Source organism: Micrasema longulum, unplaced genomic scaffold (genome assembly GCF_059751315.1).
Source record: "Micrasema longulum isolate JH-2025_06_02 unplaced genomic scaffold, ASM5975131v1 h1tg000006l, whole genome shotgun sequence".
Taxonomy (NCBI): Eukaryota; Metazoa; Arthropoda; class Insecta; order Trichoptera; family Brachycentridae; genus Micrasema; species Micrasema longulum.
The window spans coordinates 191097-209950 of NW_028277214.1; the positions used below are offsets into that span (position 1 = coordinate 191097).

The window sequence follows — 18854 nt, forward strand, 5'->3', positions numbered from 1 at the left end:
AAAAACCCTTTCGTGTCGATTTACGTTTTGCAAACCTAATAAAAAAGAAAATGTGATTTTAATAAAATGAAATCTATTTGATCAATAGTCTTAATTCGTCAACTTTCTATTTCGTTTTTGAGGAGGCAAAAAGAAATAGCTAATCAGAACTTATTGACTATTTTTCATCATTGATCCTTATATAAAAATGCAAATGTTAGAAGCGGGCTGAATTTTGTAAGTTAAGAAATTAAAACTCCTCAGCGAAAATCATATTTTATACAGAAAAACTTACTAAGCTAATTTTTCTTTTTTAATTGTGTGATGATAATATAATGAGAAATAATTGCAATCAAATACATGTGTGCGTGCTAATTATTCCAGAGTTATTATAATGATCATGAAACAGTATCAATTACAATAAGAAGTTGTAAAGCTACTTCATGATGCTCCGCTTGTATTTTTAATTAATTTATTCAGTCGCAGAATCGAATTTTACTTTCATCGTAGAATGTATGACGGATTGTGGTAATTGGTTGGAGAGAAAAAACTAACGTGGGAATATGTGTCGGTGGGTCAGAGTTTGGCATTGATTAGTGTTGAGGTCGCATGCAAACTTCAATACGTATAAAATTCTTCAATTCACGGTGGGTTATTTTCTAGAATGGTATGCCTATCTTTTACTACAAAATTATACTAGATTATTGAAATATTTATGCTTTATTTTTAAACCATAATTGTTTATTAAAAACTGTTTGTAAAATTGAGGATTGAGTAACGTATATAGTACCTATATAAGAAATTAATATTTACAAATAGAAATCGTTAAATTCCTTTAAATTTTTCGTACCGCTTTGTCTAAAACAGCATTTATCGATATTATTCTTGGCCGATTACCTTTGTGTCCCATCCTTTCCTTCCCATCATTACGGTATCTATTTATTTAATTTATTAAAAATAGCACTTGTTTAGATATTAATGAACTTGTTAAGCTTTTTAGGCTGTGCCTGTGTCAAGCCATAATAATTAAAAATACACAGTAAAATTAATTAGATTAAATTATAATGCCATGTGATGCAATAGAATAACAATCCAGAAAAACTAGGTACAAGTAATAAATATTGAAATTCCAAAGAATACAATGTAAGAAAGATAATCAGATAAAAATATAAAAAAATAAATTATACAAATTTAGATTCATGCATAGTCACTTACCTTACAACAAGATGGAAGATTTACGAAAATAGAACATTTGGATTTGGAACATTATAAACAAAAAATTGACATAATATCACATTTATGTGTCAGTGATTTGCAACGTTTTTAAAGAAGTAAGGAGATTTATTTTTGCAGATGACACCGCACTAGTTATTTCCAATAAAAACCCATTAGAATCACAAGAGATATTGCAAAGTGATTTCAATAAATTGTTAAAATGGGCTCATGACTATGGTCTCATTATAAATGCAAAAAAGACTAAATGCTTATACATAAAATCTCCTCATGCCAAAAAATATGTTTTGCCTAATATTATTGCTCATTGCACAGATTGCTTGCATGATGGTATTTCTAACACATGTAATTGTGAACTCATAGAATTTGTGGAGGAGTATAAGTATTTGGGTATTTTTATTGATCATAATTTTAAATGGGATCGTCATATATTTAAACTTTGTGATCGATTGCGGACTCTTGTGAGTACTTTCTATAAGTTATCTTTTATTTTGCCTAAAATCACTCTTAAAATTATTTATTTTTCTTTAGTAGAATCAATAATAAGATATGGTATAAAGTCGTGGGGACATTCGACTAAAACTAATATTAAAATGATCCAGGGTCTACAGTGTTCTATAGTTAAGCGAATTGTACCTGCAGAGATTTACGAACAAAGAAGTAATAATGATCTCCTGTACAAAACAATCAAAACTCTGCCTGTTCGAGGAATACTGTGGCTTTGCATCATTTTGGAACAATTTCATAGTAATACATTCAAGTTTCCTCTCAAACATAACCATAATACACGCTTCACGTCTAATGATGGCTTGGTAGTACCAAAAGTATGCAATAAATATGGAAATAGAACTCTCAAATATTTAGTACCTAGAATTTTTAATTTATTACCAAAAGAACTTAAATTTAACTCACATTGTAACAAGAGCAAAATAAGAGAGTGGCTACTCGATCAAGAGTTTATATATGAATAGTAGCTTAGGTATAAATATTTTATTTTTTCATGTATTTTCTTGTATTTAAAAAATAAATTTATATATTATTATTTGTATAAACATGTTTATTCTGATCTTTCCGGCTGTTAATTTTTATATGTAATTCATTGTTTTTATAAATGTAAATAATATTATTAAGTCAGTATAAATATAATCTTCACCAACAAGCTACAAAAAGTGGCTTGGTGGGATTTTAGTTTTAGTAAAAATATAACAAGTGAAATTTTTTTAAATTGTAAAAATGTATAATTATGCTATTAAATCAAATAAAAATAAGGATTCTTAGAATAAGTGCGTGTTTTTGGGAAAGTTGTTAATTATAAATTCTCATAAATCGTTAAATATTAGAGTGAATTTTTATCATCTAGTACACCAATATTAAAGAACGTCCTCATCGCATCAAATGTAGGTCCATTCCCGTACTCCTGTCCTTTATTCAAATATTTCAACTAAAATATTGAATTATATTAGCTTTTATATTATAAAATCCGCTTTTTTCCGCCAATGCATAGTTGTATACTTAAGAATATGTTAAAAGTAAATAAATGTATGAATAAGGTTGTCTTAAATATAAAAAAGTATCATGTTTTTACAATATTTTTGGCGTATAAATATAAAGTGTATTTTTTTTTGCACCATAACAGGGCAAGAGGCCCAATCACATTAGTGAACTATTACAGAATAGCCAAGCTTGAGAAAAATCACATTTATTTTTTTGTGTTCTCACCGGGAATCGAACCCGGAACCTTCCGTGCGCCGGTCAAGTGTCTTTACCGCTAAACCACTGAGGCCACTATATGAATGTTAATATGTCTATAGGTGAATATTCTGATAAATGTTGGTCCGCGAATTGGTTTTTTCCAAAACTCCTTGAGAATATTGTATAAAATTATTCATTTTGTTTTCTAAATATTAAATTTTATACATAGAATTTAATAATCTTCTACGGTTTTTCACCCACAGTAAAAAGTGGTTTGTCAAAAAAATCAGTCCAATTCCAGTGCACAGAGTAGCGTTCATATCAACAAATTCGACAAATCATGTTTACGTATAGGTTTCACAAACCATATTACACGGTTTTGCGTGATTTTCTATGGTAGTTATCTTAGTAGAGATGGTCGCTTTAGTTACTTAAAGGAAGTAGCGTCAAAATGTAAAGATGTATAAGATAATGTTTCTAGGATTTTGCCCATACTACTTAAAACTGTTTTGAGAGACAGTTTTACATATCCTAGCTAGTTTTCCACGGGAAAAGGGGGTGGCCACAGCTTTACGAAGCTGTTTAATTTGTGAACTAATAATATTGGAAGTGTTTTTCTCTACAGTAACAGTAAACATTTTTAAAGATTTAATTTTTGCGTGAAACTATTTGACATTTATGGAAGAATTACTGTTTTTATTTTTTTACCGCCTCGTGTAATATAACAATAAATCAATTATAATTTTTTATAAAGATATTACAAAAATAGTATCCATAGTATTGCAGCATGTGTTATTAAATATCTTCATAACGTATCTTCTCATTTATATATATTCAATGTTTTACTGTATTTTTCGGAACATTAAAGGTACTGTTTTACTGTGAAAATTAGGGTGCGTCTTATGGTCCGATGAATCTTATCACCCAAAAAAAATAAAATCTAAAAATTTGGTTGAGCCGATAATTCGTTTTGATATATTTTAGCCAGCATAATCATATTTGGGAATATACTGGCTAATTTTGGGTTTGTGAGGTTATTATGCCTGACGGGACATTTTTGGTTTGGCTACACTGTTTGGCCCGCGCGCTTCTCTTTTCGCGTTTTCAACGAGTCATGTTACGCACGCTTTTTCTAATTGACTAAAGTATTACGCTATTTTCACCGTGAAAGTTATTATAACTTCGCCTGAACTCGCACAACGCCGCAGAAATCTTATCATCCATCGCCGTTCATCATTATCCGCCGCCTCCAGACAATAAAGGGTGCGTAACATGACTCGTTGAAAAAGCGAAGAGAGGAGCGCGCGGGCCAAACAGTGTAGCCAAACTAAAAATGTCTCGTCAGGCGTAGCAATCTCACAAAACCAAAATTAGCCAGTATCTACTTACATATGATTATTCTGGCTAAAATGCATCGAAAAAAATTATCGGCTCAACCAAAATTGATAGAAGAATTTTGGGAGAGTCTTACGATCTAATGCGCCTTATCGTCCGCAATACACGATACTTATAAATAAATATTGCATGATTGTTTATATAGTCATGTCTAATAAAATATAATTTTTCTGTATTTAGAAAAAAAATAATGAACAGAACTATTTTTTATAACAGAACATTAACGGTTTGTGACCCTGGGGTAGTTTCGTAGACCAAAGATCCAAATACCCATTTTTTTTATCAAGCGTAAGTGGAAACAGTTCCAAAATTTACGATTACACTTTTTAAATATAAATCCAATTTAAAAAAAAAAAAACTTATTGACACATATCACGATATTCAATTGATTGAATAATAAAGTAAACGAATAAATTTATTAAAAATATATAAATGATTTATTTGGCTTACTGGTTGTTGTGTTAATAATAATTTTTGTTTAATTTGTTCATAATCAGCCATCCACGAAATTAGTAATACTGTGTGTGACCTTTACTTTTTTTGGTAAGAAACAAAATTCTATTATAATCAAGGTCGTGAAAGCAGATCAACTAAAACGACATTACATTGTTTAAATAAATCTATGGTAAACAACCAAGTAAATTATACTAAATACCGTATTTTCATGATTATTTTTCATTTTATAATGTTTATTCGTTGAGATCTAGAATATGCATATATATTATCTCGTTAATCGAAAACGTAAAAAAAATCAAATCAGTGCAGATAAGTTCGCTTAAATCAGTGGCTAGGGCATTTGCCTACCACGATTGAGGCTGGGATTTGATTCCTGATAGGGTGGATGTGAAATGTTGATTTTTAAGGTAGTTCTGTACTGCAATATTTCATTTTTGTATTAGGCATGTTCAGAAAGTAAGTGTAACCATAACGCTCTGTGGTTTTTCGTTTTTTTAGGGTTGGCAACACTGAGTAATAGAGGAGGATCTTTTGATAGAGCGAGCATCGCAAGAACACCACGGTAGTACGTAAACTCGCTTTGTAGTGTCCAGTTGTATGACAAATGTTTGTACAAAAATCCCGCCAAGTGCTCGCGGAAGGAGTAACAGATACCAATTTTTTTATCAGCTTAAGGCGAAGGTGTTATGATCAAAACGAGTATGTTTAAGTGGTGTATGGAGTTTAGTGAAGGCAGAAGACATGTTCAAAACCACAATTTCGGGCAAAAACATCATGGCCTCGGGGTTTTGGGATTGCATAATTAAAAGTATTATCTCTCAATCTGTCTTCATTGGAAAAACGTAGAGCTGAGATGTAATTTATATGTATTTTCAAAATATTTTACTCATTTCTGTTGCAATCTATTTCTTAACATATTCTCAACCATGTCACCGAAAGTCAAAATATACTATTTATAAAATCTTTAAGAGCAAATTTTGTTTTTTTACCCCAATGATTCAATAGATTCGTCAATTCGTCACAAAACTTGGATTTTTTTGGGACAGACCTTCCGGTTTTTAGTAGATGATCCCTTCGCCATCAACACATTGTAGGATGACGATGAATTGGCATGGGTTATCTCAAAGTCTTATAAATTGATCGTTTTTTAAAATATATCGGCAAAACGGTGAATGTTACACAGCGTGTAAAGTGGCCACTTAAACCAGCCAATGACAAGTCATTAGCCCTGTAAATGCCTAGATTCCCATATTCCCTTATTTAAGGTATTCTCCATCCCTGTTGTAATTGTTTTATATTGTATACCATTATTTTATTGCCCTTGTTTGTATTTGTTTCATCGTTTTATTTTCTTTTTGTTCAGTTTCTTGTCCATATGTTTGTCCAAATAACCGTGATAATTGGCTTGCGCCGTATACATAATAATTACATTATATAGTATGTGGTATTCATCATTATATTAAAATTACCTATAAATTTTTTGTATTATTTCCCTTCGTTAAAGAGACTGGAACATCATATTTTTATCCGAAGATACTTTTCTAGATTTTTTCTATTTTAATACATTTACTTGTAGATGTGTAATGTGCACATTATTCGATTTCGTTAATTTTCGATGCGAATAAATTGATAATGAATATTTGCATTACCATCTAAAGACTTTTTTGCTTTTCCTCGCCGTAACTTACCATTCACTCTTACCATAAAAATATGTATTTGTTAGACCATTTTCCAATAATTCGTTTCATAATTCATTTATGGTTCTGGTTATATTCCACACAGGTAGCTGTATTCTTTATTTGCCTGATGCACGGATAAAAAATAATTTGTAATACATACGTAAAACGTAATGTTTATTGTTAAAAACATATTTCTAACATCATTCGCTTGCTATAAAAACATAATGTTTTTAAGTCTTAAAGCTGTAATACTAAAGAAGCCATTGTTAAGTGATTAAATCTCTTTCTCTGCCAATGAATTTTACCAACAGTAAACATTATTTATTCCATTGTATAAATGGCTAACTTATGTAGGCAATTAGCATTCTAAATACAGTTAATTCACAAAAAAGTATAGTTATAAAAAAATAAATAATTTGAAATACTAATATTGTTAATTTTGTATGATGTAAAAGTTATACAAAACCCTTACGGATTATTGAAAGATTGTACAATTGTTCTTATATGTATTTATTACCTGCGTCACACATTAATTTCGCCATGTATTAGTTGCGGTTTTTCTCCGAGGGCAAAAATTGTCATTTTTTTGTATTTTATTTCCTCGGGTAAAATGTTGTACAGTTTAAGTTCCTGATTTATAAATTTTATTTTGTTTGAGTCTTGTTATAATAATAATTCACTTTAAGAAGATAATATTGAAGCATAGGCATATAAAAGAAATATGGCTTGTCATTGGCTAGTTGAAATATTTATTTGGCACACTATGTGACAATCAGCGTCATGCTCATGTTTAAATATCCAGATTTCTTTCATCTGTATAGGTTATCTGATTTCTATGAAATAAAATAAATATTTAAAAAAATAATTTTTATTAGTAATACAACATATAATACAAATAGTACATATTATACTCCCAGGAGTTAATTAAAAAAAACTCATTTGGGACCGAGAAAACACATCTTTGCAATCAATATTTCATATGGAAATTTTGGAAACCGAACCCGGAACTAAATATATATATTAGCCGAATGCGTTTATTTATTTTATTGGGTAAACAAACAGTATGTACACAAATATTGACAATTTCTTTGTATATTAGTGTTGGACACTCATGCACACACTAAAAAAATTGTTTACACTTAATACAATTATTTAAATTATTTTCAATATAATTAATGTAAAAGAAACGAAATGAAAAAATATGTATATAATAATAAAGTTAAATATCTTCTTCTCTCAAAATTTCTATGATTTTTGACCTAAATTTACATACATTGTCACAAAAAATATCAGCCTCGGAAGATCTTTTGTTTTATTGGTCGCATATTCTAGGTATTGTAGATTGTTTCAAATATTTTGTTGACGCTTTTTCTATGTAAAACAGAAAATTTTGTCTTGTCGGTCTAGAGGGCACACAGAATGGAAGTCTTTCAAGTAGGTTAGAAGAATTAATTTTATTATTTATTAATTTGAATAAAAATAACTGGTCTAACATTAGATTTTACATTTTTAGATTTTACTCCAAGAAGCAGAAAAATACTTCCCCTTTTAATATTGTTTCACAAAATTCGATACATGGAAAAATTGTGTTAAACACTGTGACAACAGTGTCAGTACACACAGGTGTAAAGTGATAACTCTAAACAGACAATCGTAATCTCTCTTTGAAAAGATTTCTTAATTTCTGTTTCGAAATCAATCTCAATCAATAATATCTGTACCTCAGAGGCAGACGGATACAAATCCAAACGTTAAATGTTCCATATAAGCATATAGAATCTACTGTTTCTAAGTGATTTTTCATAATTTATAGCATTATTTTATATTTTCAGTATCTTAATACATTGGTTCTTCATTATAAGACTTACATTTCTTCAAAATCAGTGAACATGATCATAAACTGGATACGAAAATCAAAATGCCATTTCATCAAATTCTGGATTTGCATCCGTCTGCCTCTGAGGTACAGATATATCATCATCGGTTTGTGGTCCTGTGGCTAGTGTCTCGGACTCACGGACCAAAGGTCTGTGGTTCGAATCCCACTCTACCCCAACTTGATTTCCATTTTCGAATAGTGAGTTATTTACAACTCGTTGAAAATGGCCCTCAAAATGAAATATTTGGGTAAATCATAAGAACGCAAATATTTTTTTATATTTTTTTAAATAAAATATATATGTACAGTCCATACATTTTTTTTACCAAGCTTTGCTTATAAGCGCGCGAAGAACGTTTTCAAAAATATATTCTAGTGTGCCTACTAACACACGAAATTTGTATATTGACTTGATTCACCTTCAGGCACTAACAAATAACACCCTCAATGTATTGAACATTTTAATTATACGAAAATTCTCCAATAAGACAATAAGTGGGAAAAGAAACAACATATTGTCATTTTTTATAAACAACGTATAAAACACCCCTTATAATAGGAGTAGAGGAACAATTAGTTTTATCAAACATTTGAACGCACTGTGCTTATTTGTAGATTCATCATATTGTTAAATTCTAAATGCTAATGCATTATATACCTAATGTAAAAAAAAGATGTTTTGTTTTTAATTTAACATTTCAAATTTACCAAATAAAAATAGTAAAAGTTCGGTGAGCCGAACGTAGCAGATATATTTTATTTCCCTTTCTATAAGTTGAGATTTTCGATTACAGATTATTGTATAGGTGATTTCTCTCCTGAGAGACTTTTCGCAAGAAGCAAATTACAATCGCAAAAGGTTAAGGTTACGTCCAATCGTGTAGTAAATTCATTGTTTACTGTTTGTATACGACGCGACGCGACGCGACGTTACGTATTGTAAGTTTGAGAAATTTCAGTCGCAAAACGAAACAGAAATTCACGACCATTCGGAGGTTCTAGTGGATTAATTCATTAATTAACACAATTCAACTCATAAACGTAAACAAAACATACGCCGAAACAGAAAATACATTGAAAAAGGACAATTAAAATACAAATTAGCGAGATAAAGCGTATGGTTGTTTGAACAATTTCGATAAAAAATATTTTTCGTCAGTTTATGTAATTGAATGTTTATGTTTTTTTAAGCAACGCAACGTATAAACAATGGCAAAATTGTATGATTTTCACCTTAAATTTTTTACATTGAAGTCCTAAATAGACAAACAAAATGCCATTCTAGGGGTCGTATCAGCGTATCCAACTAACCAACACACGCTCATGTGGTTAATATAAAAAAATACGTTGTACAATCGAACAACACTGATGGACGATCAAGTTACATTTTTAAAAGATACTGTCTTTAATTTTCAGCCACCCCTAATCAATTGAACTAAAGCAGTCAGCATCATCTTTCACTTCCCACACCCTGTGGTGCATAGGGCACTGCATTGATACACCAATCGCAGCGTATCTTGATCAGTTTTGTTATATTAAGGTAAGATGATCAGTCTTACGCTTCAGGTACCAGACTATGAAATATTCTAGTGTGAAAACACCTCTTTGAATAAATATTTCATATCAATCGTGTCGGGAATTGAACCCGAGGCCTCTTGCGTGGTAGACAAACGCGCTGACCATTACACCACGAGGCCGACAAAGGCAGTACCCATTTGTTTTTTTTGCATTTATTTACGATAAATAATAGTATTTCAATGAATCTACATCTCTATAATGGGTATATATCAAAAGAGCTTTTTTAACTAATCTCATGGCTAAAACCAGTGCACGATTTTATTAGCTTGACTTTTCCTATGTTGTACGTAAGAACTTTTATTTTATAGATTTTCTAAGAAACGTTCAACAAAACCTTATCCCGCCTTGCATAATAGTTCATTTTGCAAAAGGATAGCCGCTAATCTAGTTTGCTAAATAATTCAGTTGTCTGCCCAAAATACGATACATTTAAAATTTAAATAAATTGAGTTTAAACACCAACTGGAAAGAACATTTTAGGTCATTTTATCTACGTATATATTAATTTTGATTTTACCTCACTACAATTATTAAAATAAACTGATGAGAAGTTTGAAAATGAAAGATTAGTTTTAAGCAATTTTTTTTAATTCAACATTATTCTCAGCGATTCTAAACTCAAATAAAAAAAAATTGGATGGATACGATAATTTTAATATGTTTGTGGAATAATATAAAATAAATGCTGTACTTAACTCTTGGTTTCTTTTAAGACTCATATTTTTATTTGTTTACGTTTTGTAAAAAAAATCTAGTACTTTCATACTTATGTATAGGTTATGACATAGGCGGGGTATGCTATACCCTGTATTTTTTTTACTGTGAAAATTGGTTAAACTGAGACTCTGAGCTTGATGAATTCGCACAGTTTAAACCTGCAAGTCATCGGAGCCCCCCTTTAAAAAAAATGACCATGGTAAATTTATTTTAAAAAGTAAATTAAGGTGTTTTCCGTATTCTCATATGGCGTACCTCGATCCTTTAACACTCCAAGTGGCGATAAAATCATAGACGTTTTAACGTTCATTTTTTTTTCAAAATTCGACTTCAAAACGTACTTATTGTAGTACACTACGTTATGGAAGTACCCTAAAGATGGACCCATTCTATAATTGCCGTTTCCCGAGGCTCTGGGAAGGGGCATTGGAGGAAGGTAGGCTGAGGTAAGAAGTAGGTTGCTTTTTGTACCATCGGCGGGCAAGCTTTTCACAAAGTTAAAGCTTCGTGAGACTCTTCAAGAAGCTAACATGTATCGCTTTTGGCTCACGTCAGCAAGAACACTTTGATTTAATTAACTGCCGTGTGATGCTCCACTCTTTTACAAAGAGCAAAAATAACATTTATACTATACAGAAAGATAAACACATTAAAAACTGCACGAATAGCTAAAAAAAGCTAAAATTAATTTCAAGGTATATAATTAATATTGTCTGATTTTGGCTTATGTTGCAAATTAATTAAAGCAAAAAAACTCTAATTGATTAGTAGTTCGGCTTTTCAAATTCGAATATGTATTTTTTAAAAACAGTTTAGTGCTGCATGAATAAATAAAATATGTAATTACATACAATAAATACAAACAGTCAACATATACGTACAACAAACAAAATTAGAACAATTGGAATATTAAGTACAACAAAATAAATTAACCTTTACATGAGGCGCTGAGAGTCAGACGAACCTTAAGCGAGATTTAAACAGTTTTTGGCAAAATGGCTTCGAAGCATTTTCGACTTATGCTTTTTATATAAAATGACTACAGTTAGTGTTACGATTTTTATCTTGGCATCAATGGAAAGAAAATAAATTATGTAAACTGACAGTTCATGCATGTTTGCGATTATTTTCTCTAGCATAACTTTTTTGTGAGACTTTTATTTAGCAAGACAGACTTTTTCTTTTTTTTGGCTTCTAGCTTTTTTTTATCCATTACACATTTTTATTATGGCACAATTTAAAAAAAATTATGTCTCAACTTTTTAGATAATTCCGTGTTAAGACAGGACTCTTCTTTACGTATTAAACCTATAAGTATAAAAATACATAATAAAATTATACTAGTCAAGAAATACAACACAGATGAGTTATTTAAAAATACATGGTGTTGTAGCAAAGTTTAGATCATGTATCTTAAATTTCAGTTTATTTCTTAAATAATTTCATAATTCATTAAGTAATTAATTTTAATAGTAAAAAGAAAAATACACTATTAGTAGTATTACATTTATTTACAGTATAGGCACAATACATAATTTAATAAACAGATTAATAAATAGTTTTAATGTTTTGTTTAGCAATAGTTGAAATATATAGTTACAAAATATTAAGCAACACTAATAAGTTTATTCAAAGTTGATATACATATACGGGTAATAATGAAAACCGCATCGATACCATACATTTATTCACGGAGAAATCTTATATAGTGGTCTCTTCCCATCGACAAAATTCTTGAACATAGACATTGTTTGGGAGGACTTAAAATATTCATCAAAAACTTGAGGAGCTTGAGTAAGTGTGACTTAAAATATTGGATTATTTTATTTTTTCAAATGTCTACCTTAGTTAAATGTTTTTTCAGTTTTACAAGTTACAAGGTTTTTATGAATTTTAAGTATGGTTACTAGCTGTTTCACCAGGTAATAACCTGTCCTGAGATAACAAGCAATGATTTTTGAGCTATTTTGTTGTACGTATTTCATCAATAATACATTTTTCAGCTATAAATACAAAACACGAACAACAGATACTCTTCATGGAAAAAATGAATTCATCATTTTTTATGACGAGTCAGTTTAGCACTTAGAATGATAATATTGAAGAGAAATTTAAACAATATGGTGAGATCATCGAGGTTTTTATTGATACTTACTATATGTTGGTTGTTCGATGCAGTTTTTGTTGAATTTAAATCAATATCGCGAGGAATCATTTTTGTAATGTCATGATTTAGTATCAGAAGAATTGCAATTTTTATTTTCAAAACTATTATAAATGTCTACTTATTATTTTTGGTCGATCATTTCCATTTTGTCTGGCAATTTGTTAAAACTGTATTAATATATATTTTCTTTTTTAGCCTGTTGTTTACTTTTCCACCCGTGAAAGTTTCTTATAATATCGTCGGTATACTGGCAAAAAACGTTAACTCGAAAATATGCGGATTTTACTTAATGATGCAGTTTTGTAAAGTTTTTAACACTCTACAAACTGGTAAAACACACTAAGCCATGTTAAATTTCATATATCTGCAGTTTTAAAAATAAATTTAAGGTTAAGTCGTATACCCAGTATTTTATTCAGGCGAAAAGCCTTAAGTAACTTAAAATTTACTTAATGTAAAATTATGAAACGGAAAAATTAAAAACATGTTCTTAAATAGATTAACATCTTACTATATTTAAAAACGATATAAAAGAGTAAAATTGGAACAAAACTTAAATGCTTGATTTCTCAAAACAGCGATTTGAGAGTTTAAGCTTTTTGCCAGTATACCCATGATATGGTGTCTTGTGTTTTCCAAACCACCTACATCTTTTGATTTATGGTTACTGGTGACATTGTGATTACTTTTTGCTACCAATAATGCAAAAGATTTTTATCATTTGTGATAGCAATTATGTTGGGTATTCCACTAGGATGGCGGGATGAAATACGATTCTAATATTTCAAATGAATATTTCAGAAAATTTGCTTATGTTTCTTTTTGTGCTGTAAAGCACGTCAGCTATTTTAATGTGTTTAGGTAGTAGCTGCTGTTCAGAATGCCATTGTAACATTTATGTAAGGAAACTGTTATGTCAAGTTCCATTGTGACTTCTTGTTTTTTCTTAATGTCATCATATCGAGACGAAATAAATTCAATAGAATTTTCAGATTCTTCAAATTAATTACCCAAAATTTCAAGTATGTTTCATTCCAATTGTATTTTTTTAAAGATGTAAGGTAAAAAACGTTTCTTTTGTACATACATTTTTTTTTATTTTGTTTTGCTTCTTTTATTCTTGTATTGTATATACGATAAAGGACAAAAATATTTTTTTCTGTACTTCATCATTGGTAGAATCCCTGGTGTAGTATATAAGACCCTTGACACATGGTCGGAAGTATCTGGGTTCGATTCCCGGGGAGAATACAACATTTGAAATGTGATTTTTCTCAAACATGGGTCTTCTGCGCTGTAATCCGCTAATGAAATAAGACCTCCTAGTCTATTGGGGTGTAAAAAATATAATAAAAATAAAATTATATGTATCAAGTATCTTTGACATGTCTAGCCGTAGGAACTCTATAAAAAAAGTATCAGGAGCATAGAGTTTTTACTCATCTAGAATGTGTGGTCATTTTGGTGCGAATCACGAGCATGCACTGGTGAATGCACACGGCAATGTCAATAACCGGACCTCAGTACAATCGGCTAATCGGAGGCCCTCCTACCGCTCTCCACATTGTGACTGGCCTATCGTAGCCGCATGCTCCTCCAGATAACCTCACCGCCCACACGCTCCGGAGAACATTACTTTCAACATACATCTTATTCATTTTTAATTCTAAATGCAGGTTTTCAATTTCTTCTTCCTGCTATTGAAAAGAGCCCGCGACGTTAACTTACGAGTAATTGTTCTGATGAGAGATATTTTCTAGTCAATTCTATCGTGTACGAAGTCCGCTTCATACTGCAGTTGTTAAAGCCTTCGGTCACGTAAAGTGCCATTTTTGATTCCCGATTAAGCTGACTATAATTATTTCTAAAAGTTTTATAATTTCGAACTCACTGTTTTTTCCCTGCGCTGGCCCCTGAGACAAAATATCAAAACACACAAGATTTATCTTGTCACATGAAAATTTTTATATTTGTAGACTTTTATAACAAGATACAACGTTATATATATTGAATAGCGTCTTGGTTAAATAATTAAAGAATAAGATAACCAATTGTTTAGTAAAATATTGATTGATATCATAAAACTGTATTGCATTTCTCAGTTTTTGTTTTTATTGTTAATTGGCTACAATTGATTTCCGTTTCTTAAATTCCATTATTCTAATTTGATCACAACTTGCGCATAAATGTAAAAATTTATGATTCTTGAAAAAATATTGTTCGATACAATTATTGTTACGAATCATTTATGAAGGTTGCCTTATAAAAAACATAAATACATACATCCCAGTTTTAAATTACAATCGTGCGTGTTTTTTCATCTTTTGCCTTATTGTCTGCGTCGATGCTGATAGAAAATACAGTTTTGTTAGTAAAATAGAACCTAAGCCCCTGACGAGTGTATTTATTAAATAATTGCTCTCAATAAAGGCCTTTCTTGTAAAACGGCTCTAAAATTAATCAATATATCAGCTAGAATTCATAAGGAAGAGGCACCTGAACTTTTTAAAAAGCAAGGGTGCCTGTCTATAGATGCTATTCTATTGCTGAAATTTGTTTCTAGATATCGGTTTGATAGCTACCTACCAGAAAAAGTATATAAATCCTTAAATTTTCAATAAGATTTCCAAGAAGATCTTATAATGAAATGTTGACAAAACTTTTAAGAAAAAAAATATTCAATGGCTTATATGTAACAAGGCTTTATAAAGATTATTATATTAGCAGTCAACTATTGAAATTTTTGTATTTATATTTATATAAAAAATACGTATGCTTTTAGTTTTTAATAATGTTTATAAATCTTTTTAAATGTATATGATTTCTTTAACTTTTTTTCCTTGCAAAGGAAAAAGAAAAACCTGGTGGCAAGCCGGTTTCGCGGTTTAGTGGGCTTCATTATTTTTCCTTTTATATTTTTTGTTCATATTTACCTTTTTAAGTAAAAAAAAAGCTAAAACTATGTAAAATTCTTGAAAAAAATCATGCGGGGACAAGTCCACCTCCTAGTGTTGTGGTAAGCACATTTATCTATCACCCTTAAGAATCCGGGTTCAATTCCTCGCAGAGTCAACTTGAAATATTTGTTTCAATTTTTAAACAATACAATGTATTACTGTCCCTGAAACGAAAGCGTAAGCTGATCATCTTACTTTCATCCAACAAATGATCAAGATCCGCTGCGTTTGGTGTTTTTATTTGTTGCCCTATGTACCATTGGGTGCGGATGATGATGGTGGATTTGTATTCATCAATTTAGATATTTTAATTTTTTAAATCTTATATGCGCTGTAAGTATTGACGTCTTCCTTTTAAAAAAATGCTTACAGACAAATATTATTTCAGGTACCTTGGTAAGGTAGTATAATCCCATAAATGATTACCGTATCCGAGAATTTATTCATTCATTTTAATTAATCTTCCAAATGCAATATCATGATACCGATCATGTCTCTGAGATAACATTTAAAATTATATGGCTGTCACATTAACGAAACTCAAATAATTAAAATGATATCTTTAGAAAATAATTAAAGACTTTCTAATTATTATTAGTGAAAACAATTTTTTAGATGAAAGATTCTTGAAGAAGCGTAACTTTTAAATTTTATTTAGTTATTTCCGATTAGTTTTGTTTTGATTATATTATGATTTTTTATTCTAAATAAGAGTTTGAATGGAAAACGGTTCATATTATTAATAATTTGTGGATAAAAATTTTCATTTTCAGAGCATCTGACCAATCATTAGCCGTTTTATTTATTTATTTACACTATTAGGGCATTTACATAAAAAAAGAATAGTGACTTTACTTACATTATTATTTTTCCTACGTAAAGCTCGTTCATCTTTTCTGAGGTAAAATAAATAAGAGAAATATTATCTATGAGAAAATCTAATTTTACGGATAATTGGATATAAAACATGTTTTCTTACACGCGGTAAAAATTAGGACATTTATTGTAGAGCAAAGTTTCTCGAAAATTAATAAAAAGAATAACTAAAATGATTTTAGTAAAAACGAATTACTTTGAACTACGTTATAAGTTCTAAAGAATCAACAAATAACTGTTTTGATAGATTTCCGGCCTGCTGGAAACCAACTCACAAATCAACAGAACTCAATGAAGAGAACTTGTGACGTGACGAGCAAGGCGGAGTTTCAAAATAACAAAAAAATTAAAAATCATAGCGCCGATTACACAGTATATAAAAATAAAACCATTTTTTTTGGCATAGTTTGATAATTTAAAAAAGTAAAGTATAAATGTATTTCTTTTTTAAAAATCTTGAACGTCCTCATAGCATAGAGAAAAATTTTGTAAGAGAAAAATACAAACATAACTTATCGTTGATATGCAAAGTAGACTGAAGTGGTAGATGGTGCTTGTCTATTAGTAGCATATCATAAATGGCTCTATCATCTATCAAGTTAATTATGAGAAAATACATATTTAATTTAAAAAGGTATATTATACTTAATTTAAAAAGGCCTAAAAGGCGCACTGAGAATCTCTTGAGTAGTTTTTACTTGTACAGCATGTTCATTAAAGCTTTTCCTGTTTAGTATATTAAAATCCCCCACAGATACAATTAATGTTGGAGTCCCGTAGGATCAAGAAAAAAGTTTTGTTTATAAAATAGTACCAAAACCCGGACGAGTGTTTTCGACTCGATGACCTCTCTCATCTAAAAATCTTGAAAAAGGAAATCAAAGAAAGAATCGGTCGCCTCGTAGTTTAATAGTTCGAGTGTTTTTTTGCCATGCTTGAGGTCCGGGGTATAATTCCTTCGAGGGTCAACATGAAATATTTGTTTATTACTTTGTTTCCCACTGCAATATTTCACTCTCCATAGATTGGCACCTGACTGATCAACTTACTTTGTCGTAACACATGATCGAAATTCACTGGATGTAGTTTTCTAATTCAGTACTCTCTGCACCATTAGATGCGGATTAGGGTTCAATAATGATGTTTATGATTTTAAAAAATCAGAGTCGTTATTTATTAATTAATATTTACATTATAATATTTTATAATATTAAAGGTTAATTGATAAAACATATTTAAAAAATTTTTTATGATTTTTTAAACTTTTGTTTACAATCTATGGAGTGTTATTTATAAATCTCATAGTAAGGTTGAATTCTCATTCTGGAACCTAGGTGAGTTTATTAAAAACCTAGATGTGATATTTATTTTACTTAACTTATTGTATCTAAGCATTGTCGATATTTTTCACATTTAACACATTTAAACAAAATACAAAAAAAGCCGTTATTGTTTTTTTTTGTTTTAATATCTACAGCAACGACGCAAGAGTAAAATTCGAAATAAAATAATTTTCACTGGCTATTTCTCTCTCTCGAAGTGTAGATTTGATAAATGCGTTGAAAGTAACAAGGTCTACAGCAGCTTGTAACACTCGTTGCAATGGGCGGGAGAGGAATAAAGCAGTTACTGAAGATTTGTAATATTACGAAATATATATCATGTTCCATGGTATAGTTCTGTAGCCGTGATGAAATCGAGGCTTTATTTATAGAAATTACGTTTAATATTTCAAGGCTCCAAACAGATTTAGTTAAAGGTAAAAGGTTAATCATTTTCATTTGTTTTAAAACAAACAACGATTAGTCAAATATGTGCCAGAAATTTGCTTTCCACCATTTTGCAGTTTGTTTTCAAAAATATAAAGATGGTTTCAGTATAAGTCTCGTAAATATTAAATTATTTTTTTTTTGATAAATTTTGTACATATAAAATAAAATAAAATAAAATACAAATATTTTTTTAATTTTAATTGTGAGTACTTAGACATTATTAAGATAAATTAGATACTCATAAAGAAAAAAAGTAAGATTGACTTAAGTACTTTACAGAGCTTAGTTATTTCAAAATGACTATTTGACATTTTGGTAATGAAAAATTAAGTTGATTTTTTTTTTCTCATTTGAGATTTCAAAATTCATTGTAAAAATGTTTGTAAAAAGGTTTATTAAATAATATAAAAAAACTGTAGCACAGATAATAAAGTTTTTCATTTTATATTAATTTATTAAAAAGGGTAAGGAAGT

The 18854-nt window shown here is 29.8% G+C and overlaps 1 protein-coding gene across 7 annotated transcripts in view; it reads left to right on the plus strand.

Annotated features, from left to right (window-relative positions):
- The window catches only part of chas (chascon), a 223328-nt gene that overhangs the window by 84343 nt on the left and 120131 nt on the right, over positions 1-18854 (plus strand). The window lies entirely within an intron of this gene.